This window comes from Rattus norvegicus, chromosome 3 (assembly GCF_036323735.1).
Source record: "Rattus norvegicus strain BN/NHsdMcwi chromosome 3, GRCr8, whole genome shotgun sequence".
NCBI classification, from domain to species: domain Eukaryota; kingdom Metazoa; phylum Chordata; class Mammalia; order Rodentia; family Muridae; genus Rattus; species Rattus norvegicus.
In genome coordinates, this window is record NC_086021.1 from 17,063,922 (window position 1) to 17,075,012 (window position 11,091).

Sequence of the window (11,091 nt, forward strand, 5' to 3'; positions counted from 1 at the left end):
TGCCCCAGTGACCTACTTCTGCTAGGGCACAGTCTGAAAGGGTCCACAACCTTCTTAGACAGTGCCATCACCTTGAGTCAAAGTGTTCCCACAGCTGAGACCCTGGGGAAAGTTCACACTCAAGACCTAACGACAATGATCCAGGCAAATGCGAAATGTTTTTTGAAAACAGTTTAATTTCAGTTCTGTAAACAGGACAGGAGGAACTCTTGGTATGGATTGATTTAGTCTTTAGCTTACAGAGTGCACCCCCAAATGATACATAGTGTAGAAAATGCACAGTTTTCTATGTAGCAAGCATGGCACTGAAAACAACACACTAATGAAAAGAAAATGCAAAGAACAGGGATATATAGTAACATTTCCAATCGTCAGTGTGAAAGACTCTTTTATTTATATATCTGAGCTGTCATTATTACTTCTTTACTGGGTTGATTTTACAAGGAAAAAAATTGCAAGCTCTGAATATCCCATCGACCACGGTGTCATTCATCACAGTGTTATGGGGCTCCGATCTAGGGATTAATCATCAGGGTTTGACAACAAAATCCATCGGCTCAATACATGAGGCTTTAGGGGAGAAAGTGAGGTTACAAGTATGTAATGCACTTTAGTGTCTTCTCTGCCAGTCTGTTGTATGCATGCCTTGTTGTGGACTATTGTCGTTGGTGGTGGTTGTTGTTGTTTTTAAATATGAAATGTTGAATGCAAGGGCAAGTGGCAGGGATCCAAAAGACCTTTGCATCCTCACTTTCTCCTTCCCATCTCTCGCTAAGTCTCCCAATCCTCAGCTATCATTCAAATACACTGAAACAACTCAAATATACCAAAGCAAGTTGAAATCAAGAAACTGAAACAACTTATATATGCCAAAACAAGGTAAAGTCAAGATGAACTTGACATCTCTAATTTGTGTTTGCATGTTGACTGTAATCGTCTGACCGTAATCTTAAAAACCACATGATGGGTCTTAGGAGGATGGGTGGGTGAAACCACTTGCTGCCTAAGCAGACCTGTACTCAGATCCCAGTCATCATGAAACAGGCAGGGGAAACCTGTAACCGCAGGGATAGGAAGGGGGAACAGAATCGCTAAGGTCTGCTGGCTTCCAGCCCGGATGAAAATATGACAGTTTGGGATCAGCGAACGACACCACCTGTCTTAGTTAGGGTTCCATTGCTGTGCGGAGACACCATGACCAAGGCAACTCTTAATAAAGGAAACATTTAATTGGGGTTGGCTTACAGTTTCAGAGGTTCAGTCCGTTATTATCATGGTGGGAAGCATGGCAGTGTCCAGGTAGACATGGTGCTGGAGAGTGTTCTATATCTAAATCTGAAGGCAGCCCAGAAAGAGACTTGCAGCCACAGGTAGCCAGGAAGAGCATCTCTCTTCCTCTTTGGGTAGAACATGATCACTAGGAGCCCTCAGAGTGCACCTACACAGTGACACACTTTCTCCACCAAGGCCACACCTCCTACTAGTGGCACTTACCACTAATGGTACACTAGTGGGCCAAGTGTGTTCAAACCACCACAGTGCATCAAAAGAAAATGGCAGAGAGACATAGAGAAAGATACTGCATGGTATCCTCTTGTAGCAGGGTGCTGCAACCTCCTCCCCTCCCACACACACATAAACCCATGCACATGTGCACACATGAGCAGATTTATTTACTTATTTACTTTGTTTTATTTTTTTCCTTATAAACTTGGTACATACACAAAATGTGTTTGAGCAAATCCATCCCCATCCTCTCCCCTCAAATCCCTCCCCTTTCCTCCCTCCTAATTCCATCTGCATTTTAATAGAAACTGCTGAGTCCATTTGATACTGACTAAGTGTGTGGGGTGAGTACAAACATCCATGGGAGCATAGACAGCCGTCAGGGGCCAAATCCATGAAGAAAACGGACCCTCTGCCCTGTAGTCATCAGTTGCCAGTAGTTTCTCAGTTGGGGGAGAGGAGCTTCCAGAGTCTCTACCCGTCTACTCTGGGAATTATATGTGCAGATTTTTTTTTGGTTCTTTTTTTTGGAGCTGGGGACCAAACCCAGGGCCTTGTGCTTCCTAGGTAAGCGCTCTACCACTGAGCTAAATCCCCAGCCCCATTATGTGCAGATTTTGTAGATGGGATCCTAGACACTGTGAAACACATGAACACACACACACACACACACACACACACACACACACACACACACACACACCCCAAAATTTAAAACCAGAGAATTGTTTTTAAAAGGTTACACAACGTCCTAAATTCAGTTCCTTGGTGGCGAAATATTTAAATTCCACACCAGATCGTAATACTATCTATATAAAATTAAATTATTCAAATGAATATTTTAAAGTTCAGCGGATCTTCATCTGTGAAATAGCACAGGCTGAACGAAATAAGTTGGTTCCAAACCTCCCTATGGCTGCACAAGAAAAATTGTAAATCAGTGTTCAAAAGCATGAATCCAGAAGGGTGAGGGGGTCATCAGAGATCGAGGACCTACAGGATGGGGTACAGAGGCTCAGTAGACAAGACAGGTGGATCATAAGCAAAGAGCCTGGAAAACGGGTCATTCATTCCTTGACAACCTTCAAAGGCTAGGGAAAACACAAGGGATAGGTACACCCTGAAGTGGGAATAAAAAAAAACTTTAAAACATTAACAGGACACTTAGCTTCTAAATATAGTGTGGATTGTAATCTACAGTTTGAAAAGGAATAGGAGTAGTAGAATCCAGTTTTCCCCTTGCTGTGACAAAATTGTGTCATTTAGGGGCTGGAGTGATGGCTGAGCTACTCAGAACCCTTAGCATCCTCACAACTGACTCTGGCTGTGTAGATCTGCCTCCCTCTTCTGGCCTTTGCAGGTTCTGCAGTCACATGACATAACACAAAAAAGACCCACGAACAAAAGTAAAAACGAGAACTTAAAATGTGTCATTTAGTTGAGGTTAATGCACCAAGGTTTGTAGAGAGAATCTCTTCTTAGTATCACCTGTCAATAAAAAAAAAAAAGTCTATGACCTTTGAGCTGAGGAAATACCAGGCAGAACACTGGCAGGAAGAGAGAATTCTGGGAAATAGCATATAAAAGGAGACCCAGGGAGGGACGCTGCGGCAGATGCTAAATGAGATGTTGAGGAAGATGCTTAATAAGGGGATGAAAGCGCAGTAAATAACCATGTAGAAGACACAGAATAGTTTGAATGGGTTAAATAAGTTAGTCCGGGAATAAGCCAAAGTTTGTGGCTTATGAATTTGTTAATAAGTAATTAGTTTCAGAGTTGTCATTGTGGGAGCGGGAGCTGGGAAGGAAAAAAGTACTTTTTTTCCAAAGGTTAATTTCTTCTAATCATTTTCATGTGATTATGTATGATGCTAATATATAGAAATCATGTGTAGGTTATATGGGAAATTGCAACTATCCGGGAGAATTCTAAAATAAATGTGTTTTTTAATTCAAAGTCGGTAGTGATATTTTTCCACTTTCATTTTTCAAGTCTCTGTCTATTCTAAAGTATATGTGTTTATTTTATCTACAATAGAATATGTCTTTGTGATGTAATGAAACATTAGTCAGCCCTATTAAGATGCTTTCTGGAAGTCAGTTAACCTCAGGCACTGAGAGCTGTGATGACTTAAGATGGGCACAAAGCACTTTCGGGATTGCGAACTGATGAGCATGGTCTTGTGGTCACATTCACCCCCAAAAGTGAACACACACACACACACACACACACACACACACACAGAGCAGACATCACTGACTAACTATACCTCAGCTAGAGCTGTGACTTTGAGATCCTGGAGGAGGTGGCACTGGGTTTCTATGGCCTTACACTTTGGCACAAGCAGACAGCCACACTCACATCTCTCCCTCTGGTCTCCCTCTTCCTTCACAGCGACTTCCAACATAATTTGTTATTTCTGATTTTATCCATCCAGTCTAGGCATCCCTCTTCCAGAACTTAATTTTTTGTTCAGTGTGCCTGTGTGTGTGTGTGTGTGTGTGTGTGTGTGTGTGTGTGTGTGTGTGTGAGAAAGACTCTGTTTGTGTGACAGAGAGAGAGAGAGAGAGAGAGATAATTAGTCACCCAGTTAACACATGTGCATGCACACACATGTGGAAGACCAAGGTACATTCAGAAAATATCCTTACTGTCTTGTCTCCCTTATTCAGAGTGGCAGCAACTCTCACTCACAGGCAAAGCTACTTTTGGTATGGGTCATCTTTCCAGACTGCTTGCTCTATGCATACTTCCTCTGCCTTCCAATTTTGAATTACTGGATGATCTCCTCATCTACGGGGCATCTAAGTAAGTTTCTGGGGAGTGAGTGCTTAACTGTTAGACTCTCTCCCTAGTCCCTTCCAGAACGTTCTGTCCTAACTCCCCTTTATCTTTCTTTTTGAGATTTATCCAGTATGCTTGACAAATGGAGACTGTATTTGAATTATAAGGTGTAGTATTCTGATCACATTATACATTGAACAGATATTTTAAGATCAAGCTCTCTCTCTCTCTCTCTCTCTCTCTCTCTCTCTCTCTCAGATCCACTGTCTTAACATACTCCACATACACAAAACCGCGTGACAATCAGTTCACTGTTCCCAGGCTCTGATGTGTTGTTCATCCCGTAACCGAGTGATGTTGTACATTCTGTCCAATCTACTTCTCAAAAGAAAAAAAAATGAGCACACCAGTCACCGGTTAAAACGCTCAAATGAGTCCATGTCACTGAGGGTAAGTTGTAAAGCCCCTCTGTTGAAGTCCCTCTGTTGATAGACAGATGCTGTTCCAGAAAGACCAAAAGCTATGACACACCATCCCGAGCCTGGGAAATCATAAGATTAGCTTCTTGTGTTGGTAAACTGAACAGAAAATGGGTTTACAAGACAAGGAGAATGTAAAATCTTGTGTTGCTAGAATACTCAGTCACATAGGTTATAGAGCGGCTGAACTCAGGGTTCCACAGGGGTGTGGTTGGGGGATTCATGTGTTTGTATGAGTTAAGGGTCTGTTCCCAAGTGCGAGGGCACATACCTGTGTACATACATGCAGAAATGAATAGAATGTGCATTTTCTTCCTCACTGCTGTCCGTCTCTCAGTGAACCACAGCCCACCATTTTGACAAGTGTGTCTGCCCAGGATCCTGTTGGAAATCCAACTGCCTCCACCCTACAATGTTGCAGACATGATTAGCCATGCCTGGAGCTTTAAAAAAAGTGCAGAGAGAATTTGAACTCTTCGGGCTTGGAGAGCAAAGTCTCTTGCCCACTGAGCTATCTTCCCAGTCCCCATCAGGATATGGTCTATCGCAACCTTCATGCCCTGCCTTCTGCTGTGTGTGTCTCAGTGTCCGAAGGGATATTCTCTCACAGAAACGGTTCCACCCCCACATGCCTCTGTGCTTACACCCAGAACAGAGTGTCTCTTTTATCAGGAGAACTAATTCAGAGGTGGACATGTTCTGATTGCAGCCTGTGAGGTACAGAGAAGACTGGCTGCATCTTCAAGGCTTGGGCATTCTTACCCTGTGAACTGAAAGCTGGTGTCCCTCCCTGGAGGATGGAGAAAAGGAGAGAAGGATGCGGGAAAGAGAAGGAGGCAAAGGTGTAGGGGAGAGGTTGAAGTCACATTAAAAGTTCCAAGTTAGCATCAAACCTGTAGACAGGGAGAAATTGACAGTGTTACTGCTGTCACCACACACAAACACACACAGACACACACACACACACACATATACACAGACACACACACACAGACACACACACAGACACAGACACACACACACACAGACACAGACACACACACAGACACACACACAGAGACACACAGACACACACACACAGACACACACACAGACACACACATACATGCACACACAGACACAGACACACACAGACACAGACACACACACACACACACACACACACACACACACAGAGACATGTCTGCTGTGCTCCAGTGTCATTCCCCCACTAAATAAAATGCTCTATTAGGCTTATCTGTCCCTCTCACGAGTAGCCTGTAATTAAATAACAGCCTTTTAAAATCCTGCTAGTCTGAAAGAAAGCCATTTGAGCATTTTCCTTAGCTGATGAATTACACGGACCAGTGGTCCTTGATAAACAGGCCTGTTCTAAAGTGATGCATGAGAAAAAAAAACACGTCTAAAACAATTGATGGGGGATTAGATCCCAAGTCTCTGGCCTCACTCAGTAGACTCTGTCCTCAGCAGGGAGCAGAGCCCAACTAGGACCAGCTGCAAGACTGGTTTTCCAGAGGGTGTAAGATCCAGGAGCGCGACTTCACGGACTCTGTCAGACCTCGCTTTTCCCAGAACAATTGCTGTTGCTGCCCATGCTGAGCCACTGAAGCCGAAAGAGTGAGGACAAAACAGCTCCCTTTGGCGACCATCTCTCCTAAGGAAGTTCCCCATCAGGGCCAGAGGTTTCTCACAGCTCCTTCAGGGCCTGATCATGGCTGTGATGTATGTCTGTGGTGCTAACCCTTTCCTCATAAAGTTCTTTCTAAAGAGTAATTTGTCTCCTCTTCCTCCCCATGGAACCCACCATGCCATTGACATCACAGATGTCAGCGTATCTTTTTAAAGAGAACACAACTCAATCCAATTCTACTCTCTGGCATCCAAAACGCTTGTCATTTTCATAGCCACGTACTTCAGAGTGCAGACTCACTCCTGAACCAAAAATCTCTTCTAAATCAGTTCCTGGTGAGACTCGGGTATGATTCCCCGTGGGGCACATCTCTGCACCATTTATGAGTCTACAGAATCAAGAAAGCAAGACGCATGCTGCAGCTAGCATGAACTGGTTAACTATTACCTCTGATCAACTCAGCATCACTTGAAGAGAGAGAAAGACAGACATACAGACACACGCACATGAGGGGAGGGCTTAACAATTGTCTTATTGTGTTATTATGTTGGTCTGTAGACAGGCCTATGAGGAATTGCCTTGAATGTTGACTGACTTAGGAGGGCCAAGCCCACCGTGGGCAGCACCATTACCTAGGCAGGTCGTTCTGAGATGTATAAGAAAGCGAGTTGAGCTGGAGTAAGCCATCAAGCAGAGTCCCTTGGTGGCATCATCCTCAAGACCTTGTTGTGGTTCCTACTCTGACTCCCCTCCATGACCTGAAAGTTGAAGTCAAAACATTTTCCTCCCCTACACTAATTTCCATCCAAGCATTTTATCACAGCCACAGAACGGAAACTAGAACAGACTCCATGGGGCAGCAGGGAGGACTGAGTCCTCACAGATTCCCAGGAGCCTGAGCTTGCAGCTTCTGTGTCTTCTATCACTGTGAGCCACAGTGACCTGGGCAGGCTCAAGAGAAGGATGGAGAGTCAGCATTACCGAGGAGACAACACAGTCACTACTGTCCTTATTCCACGGACAAGAAAGAGTGCTAATGACCCAGCGGTTATAACGTTTAGCAGTGGGAACAGAAAGAGAGGAGGAACTTAACGCTTCCCACAGGGCCAACGAGAGGACCAGAGGCAGAGGTGAAGCTGGACTCTGTAGTACATTTCCTGTGTGGGCTCCCTTCCCCCACCTAGTAACCAAACAGAAGGTTCTAAGTCAAGAAAGAAAGAAGAGAGCCACAAGACGAAAGAAACACAAGTATCTCAATAATGCCCCTGCCTCAGCTGCACTGCCCAGAGGTTTGTGAGTCTGTGCACATGTCTATGAGGAACTGCTTTGATTGTTCACTGATTAGGAGGGCCAAGCCCATTGTGGGCAGAACCATTCCCTAGGCAGGTGGGTTCGGAGCTTTATAAAAAGACCCAGTCTTGGAGCTTGTCCGCTGCTCATGTGGTGTTTTTTTCGGTTTTTTGTTTTCTAACTGAGAGAGAGGGCTACAGTATTACCTACAGCGAAGCATTGAGCCTGCTGCACAAAACTCAGCATCTTGCTGTAACAGAACTCAAGGAAAATTCCAGATCTCATTAAAAAGATAGTGGCCACCTTCCCCCCTTCTCCAATTTCTAGTCATTAATGAAATTTTAAGCTCCAGTTATCCCACCTTAACCACAACACACTCTGATCATCATAAGACTGATGGCACTCAAGCAGTTCAAGCCACCAGACAGAGGACAGAAGTAACAAACCCAAACATCCACTGCAGTTCCCAACTCAAATGCTTACAGAAGTCTTGTCAACCTTCAGTCAAAACAGGCATCACGTGTCTCTCATGACCTACCCTTTATTTGTCAAAACATTTGCACGTCTAAGTTCTTTCTGTTTAAGGGGTGTGGGGACATAATTCTACTTTATGAGCCATTTACTTTAGTGTTGTTAAGCAGAGAAGAGGACAATCCAGTCGACATTTACTCTAATAGGTGACTGATGTATGCATGAGGCTTTCCCTGTTTCTCCAGTAACTATAAACCTAGACGCCTTTTCCTTGCAGGATATAGGAAACGAGCCTTCTACCCCATCCTTCCTTTCTCATTCAGGAGTTCTCATGATCACTCTGGCATCCACCTCCTACCAGATCAGAAAGACTGAACACGATCCCTTCTGCCGTTAAGGATCAGACCCCACTGTGGGCTGGAGAGACGGCTCAGAAGCTAAAAGCACTGGCTGCTCTTGCAGGGGACTCAGGTTTGATGTCTTGCACCCACATGGCAGCCCCCACACATCTGTAACTCCGGTTTCAGGGAAGACCTTCTGCTGGCTTCCCTGAGCTCCAGGCATGCCCAGGTATATATACATGCATGCAAATTAAACAGCCCTACACACACACACACACACACACACAGATATATATATATATATATATATATATATATATATATATATATATATGCCTTAGAAGACACAGAGGAAAAGGAAAAGAAGAAGAAAGAGAAGAGAAGGAGGCAGCCGTATGAAAGCCACAAAAACACTGCATTCAATTTTTTAGTTACTTCCTTTATTTATGAATACACTGTAGCCATCTTCAGACACACCAGAAGAGGGCTTCGTATCCCATTACAGATGTTTGTGAACCACCATGTGGTTGCTGGCATTTGAACTCAGGACGTCCAGGAAGAGCAGTCAGTGCTCTTAACCACTGAGCCATCTCTCCAGCCCCTTGATTATTTTAACTTTCTAGTCCATAAGTCAGAGCTCTTACTTTGAAGGAAATGCCGGGAGTGTGTGTGCACACTGTTTATTTTTAATATGGTGCTGATGTGTAGAGACAGGTGGAGCCGGGGGCTTGGGGGGCCAGCCTATCCTACCTAACTGGTGAAATCCAGGACAATGGGAGACCTTGTTTCAGATGATGTGGGAGGTGTTCCCGACACTGACAGCAGTCTTTCAGCCTCCACAAACATGTGCACACGACCGTGAGCACACGTGATGCATACATTACAAAAATGAAAAAGGAAATGTGGAAATTCAATAAAGGAAGCTCCTTTCCAGCTGGCGTGGTATAGAGAGGGTTGCTTCTCCGAGTATAGTTATCTCTGAAGAGGAAGTCGATAAATGACTCAGACAAGAGCCTTTGAGATATCAGCTGCCAACCCAGGGCCCAGACCTCCTCTCTGGCTGCAATTACCTTCTTAACATGGCTCCACATTGTCTCCTGGGACCCAGGTTTCCCCTTCCCCATAGCTCTGCCCTACTTTGAGCCTAAGAACCCAAAGAGCTAGCCAAGAAAGGAGGGGAGAAAGGACACAAGGGCCTGGAGAGGAGACTGCCAGTAATCCAGTCATATACACTGACCCTTCCATTGTCACTCAGTCCACGGATGCCAGGCAGTATCACTGAGCTGGATGCCCAGGAGAAAAGGCAGGGTTAATAATCAAATAGGTGGCAGTCTTTACCACAGTAAGTTCAGCCAGCTGTGAACACAGTCAGAACACAGAAGAAGATGACAGCTGTCTGTGAACTGTGAACTCCTGAGTGCGTGTGCATGCTTGGGTAGAAGGACTGTGTGTCTGTGTGTGCACGTGTGCATTGTTATTTAAGCTGGGTTTCTTTCTTTTATTTTCATATATTATTAGTCCCGGGACTACTTCATGACTTAATAAATCTTCCCATATTTCTTCCGCTGTGCCTGTTAGCTCTGAAAACCCCTGCTGGTCACCCAACGATGTGCTTTACCTTGTCAATTATTTCAGGGGACTTGGGGGTGAGACCCTTTCCATGAAGCCCAAGAGACAAGAAGAGAACAGAAGCCCCACCTGGGAAAAGAAAGCGAGTACAACATTGACCGAAATGATTCGGGGTGGCCGAGCACGCTGATAAGAGAACATGATGTGAGAACTGAGCGCAAGCTGGACACAAAAGGGGACATTGAACCCAACACCCCCCCCCACCAAACAGTGCTTGGGGGTTTAGGCTTAAAAGTACCCTTCCACGGAGAGTCCAAAGGAATCAGTACTGAGTCTGTGGGGACATTGGGGAGAATAGAAAGCCTTTGCCTCTGCTCTCAGTAGAAGAGATAGCAATAAAATGTATTACGGGTGTGTAGGGCTATTGGCAGAAGCAGATTTAAAGAAAAGAACTTGACTCATCGGCTTTGATTTGAAATATTTATTATGGCAAATGGTGGCTATTAGATAAAGAGCCTCACACATCCTCCGTTCAGTCACAGGCACTTTCAGCTCATTTCAGCTCGTTATGTGTTCATGGATTAAAACCCTTTTAATAATATCTAATAAAAATTTTTTTTGCTCTCTCCCAGGTCAAGGTAGTAGCAAAACTCGCTGTATGACCATTATCTGAAGCCTAGAGTAGAAAGATAATGGCCCAAGGTTTACAAGGCAGGTGGGAACGATCAATTATTCCCCCACAACTGACAGCACAGCTCTGTTACATGATCAGCAGGAGTGCTGGAGTTAACCTGGATTTCGGGACCAGCAGATACCCGCTGTGCCCACTTGGGCTTCTCCAGTTGCAGGTCTGTCTCTTGTGGCAACAGGCAGGGAGCTTCCTACCAGCAACTCTGAGGAGCAGCACGAGGACACTTCATGGAAACCAGGGCAGGAGAGAAGAGAGGAAAGGTATCCTTCTCTGGCTCACAGTCAAGAGGTCAGAGACCTGAGTACCTGCTTCTAACTGAGTACAGAGCC